We start from the raw sequence: 6,339 nt of genomic DNA, 5'->3' as shown, positions 1-6,339 counted from the left end.
GTGGCCCCCCTCTGTCGCCGGCCTCCGCCGCGGCGATCTGGTCTGAACGGCCCGGCACAAGGAGGGGACCGCCGGTCCCCGTTCGGCCTGAAAGAAGCCCAAGAAGAAAAAAAAAGAAAAGAGAAAGAAGAAGGAAAAGAGAAAAGAAAAGAAAAGAAAAAGAAGAAATGAGAAAAGAAAAGGAAAGAAAAAAAGAAGAAAAGAAGAAAAAGAAAAGAAAAGAAAAGAAAAGAAAAAATAAAAAAATAAAAATAAATATATATATATATAAATAAATAAATAAAATAATAATAATAATAATAATAAATGATGAGAGAGAGAGTTTCTCTCTCTTCTCTCTCTTCTTTCATTCTGAACCTTAATTTTCTCTCTCTGAAATTGAACTTTCTCTCTCTAGGCTGTTTCTCTCTCTTGATGGGTTTCTCTCTCTCTAAAGTTATTCCTCTAGGATTAGCGTAGTGGAAGGCTTCATCTGATGATTTTGATCGAGTTTAGGGAAGAGTCTGATTTTAAGTGAGGTTTTGATTTTGGGATTTGTTAGATTTAATTTTGAATTAAAATTAATGTAAAAATATAATTTTGGATAATAGGCACGGAAGAATCTCCTAGAAGTTAGTCGATCTGTTCATTCAGTGCTCCGTAAAAGGTAAGTAATAAACCATCTTCTCGAGATATTTCATATTTATTCTGAAAATAAATAATTATTCTCTGAAATTATGCATGATTTATGAAATTATGTTTTGAAAGAAAAGTGCTTTTGAAATATTATGGTACGTCGATTTATGCACATGTTCAGTGAAAAATTATGATATATTATGGTACAAAGTATTTTGATACAGATCGGATTTATGCTCTCAGCCTAACTATATTTCAGTGGGCCCCGCCAATGGGGATTATACGTTGGTACTCAGTGGACCCTGCCAGTGGGGGTTGTGCGCTGGTGTTTGTGGACCCTGCCAGTGGAGGTTGTGCGCTGGTATTTGTGGACCCTGTCAGTGGGGGTTGTGCGCTGGTATTCTGTGGACCCCGCCAATGGGGGTTAAACGTTGGTCATAGTCAAGGCTGTTGAGTTACGAGTGTTTTTGAATCAAATCGGATTTATGATTATATTATATGTGAATATTTGAAAATATTTGATTTGTATTAAATCAGCATGAAATATACTCTTATGTTTATTTGCAGTATTATTCTTAAAAATTATATAATATCTGAATTATCTAGTTGAGATATTTGTTACTTACTGGGCTGTCTAGCTCATTATCTTTCTTTCTATTTTTCAGATTCAGATAATTAATTTCGAGCGTGGGACGAAATATTGGGACAGAGCTTTTAGAAGCGAGATTAGCATTGTCAACTTCATTGAACTTAGATCTATTGTTTTTATTTTTTTTAGCAAAAATTTTATTGGATGTAAGACATTTGATTTAATTACTTGAATTACAGTTGAATAATAATTATTTGAATTTATTCTGCTGTGATGCATTGATATCGTGATGAGATGCCTTGCATGCTTATGGAGAGAGTTCTTCATAAGTATGTGACGGTTGCCGCGACCCTCGATTCACAATCTCAGATCGGGGGCGTGATATACGTATTGATACATGGTCTACTTTTTTCATATGATATATAGTTTTATTTTTTTTTTTTTCAAATATAGCATACAGATACAATGATACGTGCAATTGTTTGTAAGGAAAAAACATAAAATAATATCTATAGAAGAGCAGGTAAGAAAATTATTTCTTGGTCATTAAAAATGGTTAAAAATTGAAATTGTGTAATATTGGTAAAATAGATCATCAATAAGATATACTATATGGTAATTTTTTTGGATCATTTGCCGAATGATTGCTATATATATATATATATATATATATAATATATATATATATATATATAGCATGTATGTGCAGTATTATTGTGCACTCTATCAATATCTTTGATGTATTAAGTGGGAACTGAAATCGGAGGTAGCTAGTAATTCAAGTATACAACATAAAATATTATATACAGAGATTAAATTATGCATGCTCTCTTACTTTCTTTTCTTCTCTTGTTTTGGGAACAGTTGCTGTAAAGAAAAATAGAGTGTGGTAGGAGCCACTGGAAGAGGATATTAAGAGAGATTTTTTATTTCTGAAAATCCTATCACAAGATACTAAAGAGATATATAGATAAAGATAATTGTCAAATTATTTCCTTTTTATTTTTATTTAATTTTGAAGTAACATCTTAATTTGTTAGACTAGTCAGAATAAATGAAAAGAAATTTATTTGGTTTACAAGCCTATGTATGTTTATAATTACCATATAATAACATATTTTATTGAAACTAATTAGTATTTGATAAATTCAATAAAAGATCCAGCACTTTGTCATGTATAGTATAGATATAGGTAAGGAGCTCACTTGCTGTGTTGACGTGGTTCCACTTACACTCACTTATCTCCATGCATTTCAACAATAGCTTGACGGCATGAGTGGTTAATAACCTGATTGATTGCCAATACAATCCGAGAACTAAGGGATGAATGGAGTGAGGTCCAATGCCTTTTTTTTTTTTTGATAGAAAAGATTCAACGCTTTTTAATGTATAGTATAAATATAACCAGAGAGCTCGCTTGTTGTGTAGGGATTACAATTGTGTCAATCATACCATATTAGATACTGGTCAGATAGAATGCAGGTTGGATAAATTCATCAATCCAAACCCAGTTATTTATTAAAGTAATAAAAATTCAGACATATTCTAACATGTTTATTAAATAAGTAATTCGATCCGACCCATGTAACTTATTTATTAAATAGATTAAGTCAGTTAAAGAAATTCAATGGATTAGACAGGTTAAGTGGATTGGATTAAACTGATTAGAAATATATGAATCATATTTTAAATAGGTCATAATTTTAAACATGTTAAATGAGTTAAGTTATAATCTGATTCAATTATTAACAATATGAATCAAATAATATTTTATTTAAATCTAATCTATTTAATAAATATATTTAGACAGATTGATTTATTTACGATCTAAACTCTTTTACGTCAAATCTATATCTACTTATATCGTTCATAGGTTGGATCGAAGGTCGGGCCATAAAATGCAACTTATTGTTTTGTTTATGTGATCCTATTTGCACTGAATATTACCATATATTTCAATAATAATTCATACTAACTTGATAGCCACGATAACTTGATTAACTAATAACCTAATCCCCCATACGCCCAGGGAACAAGGGACGAAGGGAGGGACATCCACACCGGTTCTCAATTTTAATAAAATTCTATTAAAAAATATTTCAAATAAATCTAAAATAATAATATATTTGGAACCTCCCTTGGTAGATAGCTGAGAACGGGAGTTGTTCGCCTTTGTTACTTCGCACCTAAGACCCTCTGTTTTTCCTTTTCCGAAGAATTAAAAAATTAAACAATCTTTGTTCTTAGTAAGATTTTTTTAATCTTTTGCTTGCAATAAGAAATATATTTCTCGTTGGAGATGGAGTCTTTCTTGGCAATTGAAACTCCTTGACGTCCCATGCATGATGAATGATAATAATAAAGCATACACTCAACGTCACCAAACCACCAACTTTAATTTTTTAACCGTACATGTCCCACCTTTTTTTAAGTCTCGGCAGGCCTTCATGACCCCACCATTTCTCCCCATGTCACGAGTGTTGCAAAATAATAAAATTTGATGAATTGAGGTATGCAATTGGCGTCTCTGACATGAACTCTGAATAATATATTTTTAAACATTTAAATGCCATCAATTCACAAAAAAATTATATTTTAGATTGCAAATAGCCAATTCATAACTGCTCGCTTATACAAGCATCGTTCATTCATATGTTGACCTTAGTACATTATTATAGGAATAAGAAGTTACAATCGGTGGCATATAAGGTGCACCGCATACGATATAATTAATTATTTTTTTTTTTAAATTTGGGGGCTCCATATGGGTGCTTGTAGGAGCGGGTGACCAAAAGGAATGTTTCTTCTTTATTTCAAAACGTGGCAAACTTATCCCCAGCCATTATACACAAAAAAAAAGAAAAAAAAAAAAAAAGGCTTATCCCCAGCCGCCGCAGGGATTCGCTTACCTCCTTGTCCCGGCTTGCGAGTCCTCACGTCCCAACAAAGCCTTGGGTGAATCACGATTCGAGGGTTCAAGGCTGAAATCCGATCAGATATACAGCGGATGAGCAATTCTTTGTGCACGCACGGGCCCGGAGGCGTCGGTGGGAATTTTTTTTTTTTTTGCCGGCCAAGCGGAAGTGAAGCATCACGTACGGTACTCAAGAAATTTCACATACCGGATATCAATATATTTATATTTATATTTATTTATTTATAAATATAAATATAGATATGAATATTATTTAGTTATAAAAATTTATATTTATATTTATTTTAAATAAATATAATTAAATATCAAAAAATAAATATAATTATAAATATAAATTGAATAATTAAATTTTATTATCACATAATCAAATATATTACTAAATAAATGATAAATCAAGTTAATAGTATATTTTTATATTTATATATTTTTTAAAAAATTAATGAGTACTGTATAAATTTATATAGAGTTTTCAGATATTTGAATGCGGACAGGGTCAGAGCCACATTTTAGTTTGGGAGTTCAATTAAACCCTTAAGTTTTGATACAATATCTTTAGAGATATGTAAATATTATCTAAAAAATTTTGTATATATAAATTTTTGAACCCTCATGGAATAAAAAATTTTAGTTAGTTTAGTGATTTGAACTCCCACCCTCTATCCCCTATGTCTTTTCTTTCTCTCTCATTTTCTCTCTCACGAAATGCTAAATGCAACTGTATTAATATACTTGAATTCGCTTTCAATTAATGTAATTCTATTAAGTTTATTTTTATTTATTTATTTATTTAAATTTATATATTGAACTCTTAGGATAAAAATCCTGACTACACCACTGGATACGAATCGGATAGTTGTCTATCTATATCTATCTCTATTTTTTTTTTATGGATATGGATGCAGGATATTAGTCGAATCCTTAAATTTTTATTCATATTCGGATTGATTCGAATATGAAAATAAATCTGGATGTCTATACCATTTTTACTCCTTAAGGGATTCTATTTTTTTTTTACCATCTGACCTCAACTTTAGTTTTGCTATCAAAATCCTCCAAATATTTGAACTAGATAATGGAATGGATTCATTATTCGCTTGAAAGTGTCATTGATGCCATATGATTAAGTTCCACAGGGGTGCTGACATGAGCATAATTGACCAAGAACAATTAGATATTCTAATATTGCTAAATGAGTTTAACTTTGTTGGTTGGTATCCTTGTTCTGAAACCAAAGGCCATTAAATTTTGTTTGGGATGATATCGCTTTCACTATATTAAAAAAATATAAATTTTGGCGAGAAGATCGAGGATTCCAAAAATTACTTTTCTTTTGCGAGTAACACTAAGTATTTTCACTAAAAACAAAATTGATGGCGTATCTTCGGTGTAGATAAATTTATACATATCCCATAACACCTACCTTTGTCTATTTTGATTGAAGTTTTATATTGAATTAGGTTGACTTAATTAAATTAAGAGAAATAATCAAATACAAATGAAAAGTTCGTGCATTGCAATACCAGGAAAGTTAATACTCCTTTTATTTGATTATGATTTTTTTTTTTGATCCATCCTTTCATGATTACCCATTTTATACATTGATAATTAATATGTTAGGCTACTTTATATGAAACAAAAATTTAGCTACTGTGATTTAATATAATTAATTTGTTACAATATCATATTATATTTCAAAAATAATTAAAAATAGAATGAAAAAAATTATAACTCACATGTCATATGGCATTGATATTAATAATATTAGTAACGATGGTAGGATCTTTTGCATGGAGGCTTAGCCCGCATAAAGTTACCGGTTCACCATTTAGATGCTGGTATTGATAATGAATTAATAAATTAAATATTATAACTTTTTATTTATTATAATTTTTAAATTATTATATTTTATTTGAAGAATAGTTAAAAAAAAAAAAATTATTCTGTACACCATGCAAGTTACATGTAGATATTTTTTATGCCACACATAGGCCAGAGATTAAGTATAAAATGACCATCAAATCTAGACCTAGCTTTTAATCTTGAGATATATAATATAATAAAATTAAAAGCCAGACAAAAGAAATAGAGTCCATAAGAAGTGCCGCATGGCATACTGACAGCAATCCAGCCCAAACTCGGCCAAGGTGATCCCGGCAAAGGAACGGCGGTGATAGTGCCCTTAAACTTACAGGCAGTGAAT

Source organism: Elaeis guineensis, chromosome 14 (assembly GCF_000442705.2).
Source record: "Elaeis guineensis isolate ETL-2024a chromosome 14, EG11, whole genome shotgun sequence".
Classification (NCBI taxonomy): domain Eukaryota; kingdom Viridiplantae; phylum Streptophyta; class Magnoliopsida; order Arecales; family Arecaceae; genus Elaeis; species Elaeis guineensis.
The sequence above is the reverse complement of the archived record's forward strand: the minus strand, read 5'-3'. Positions refer to the sequence as shown.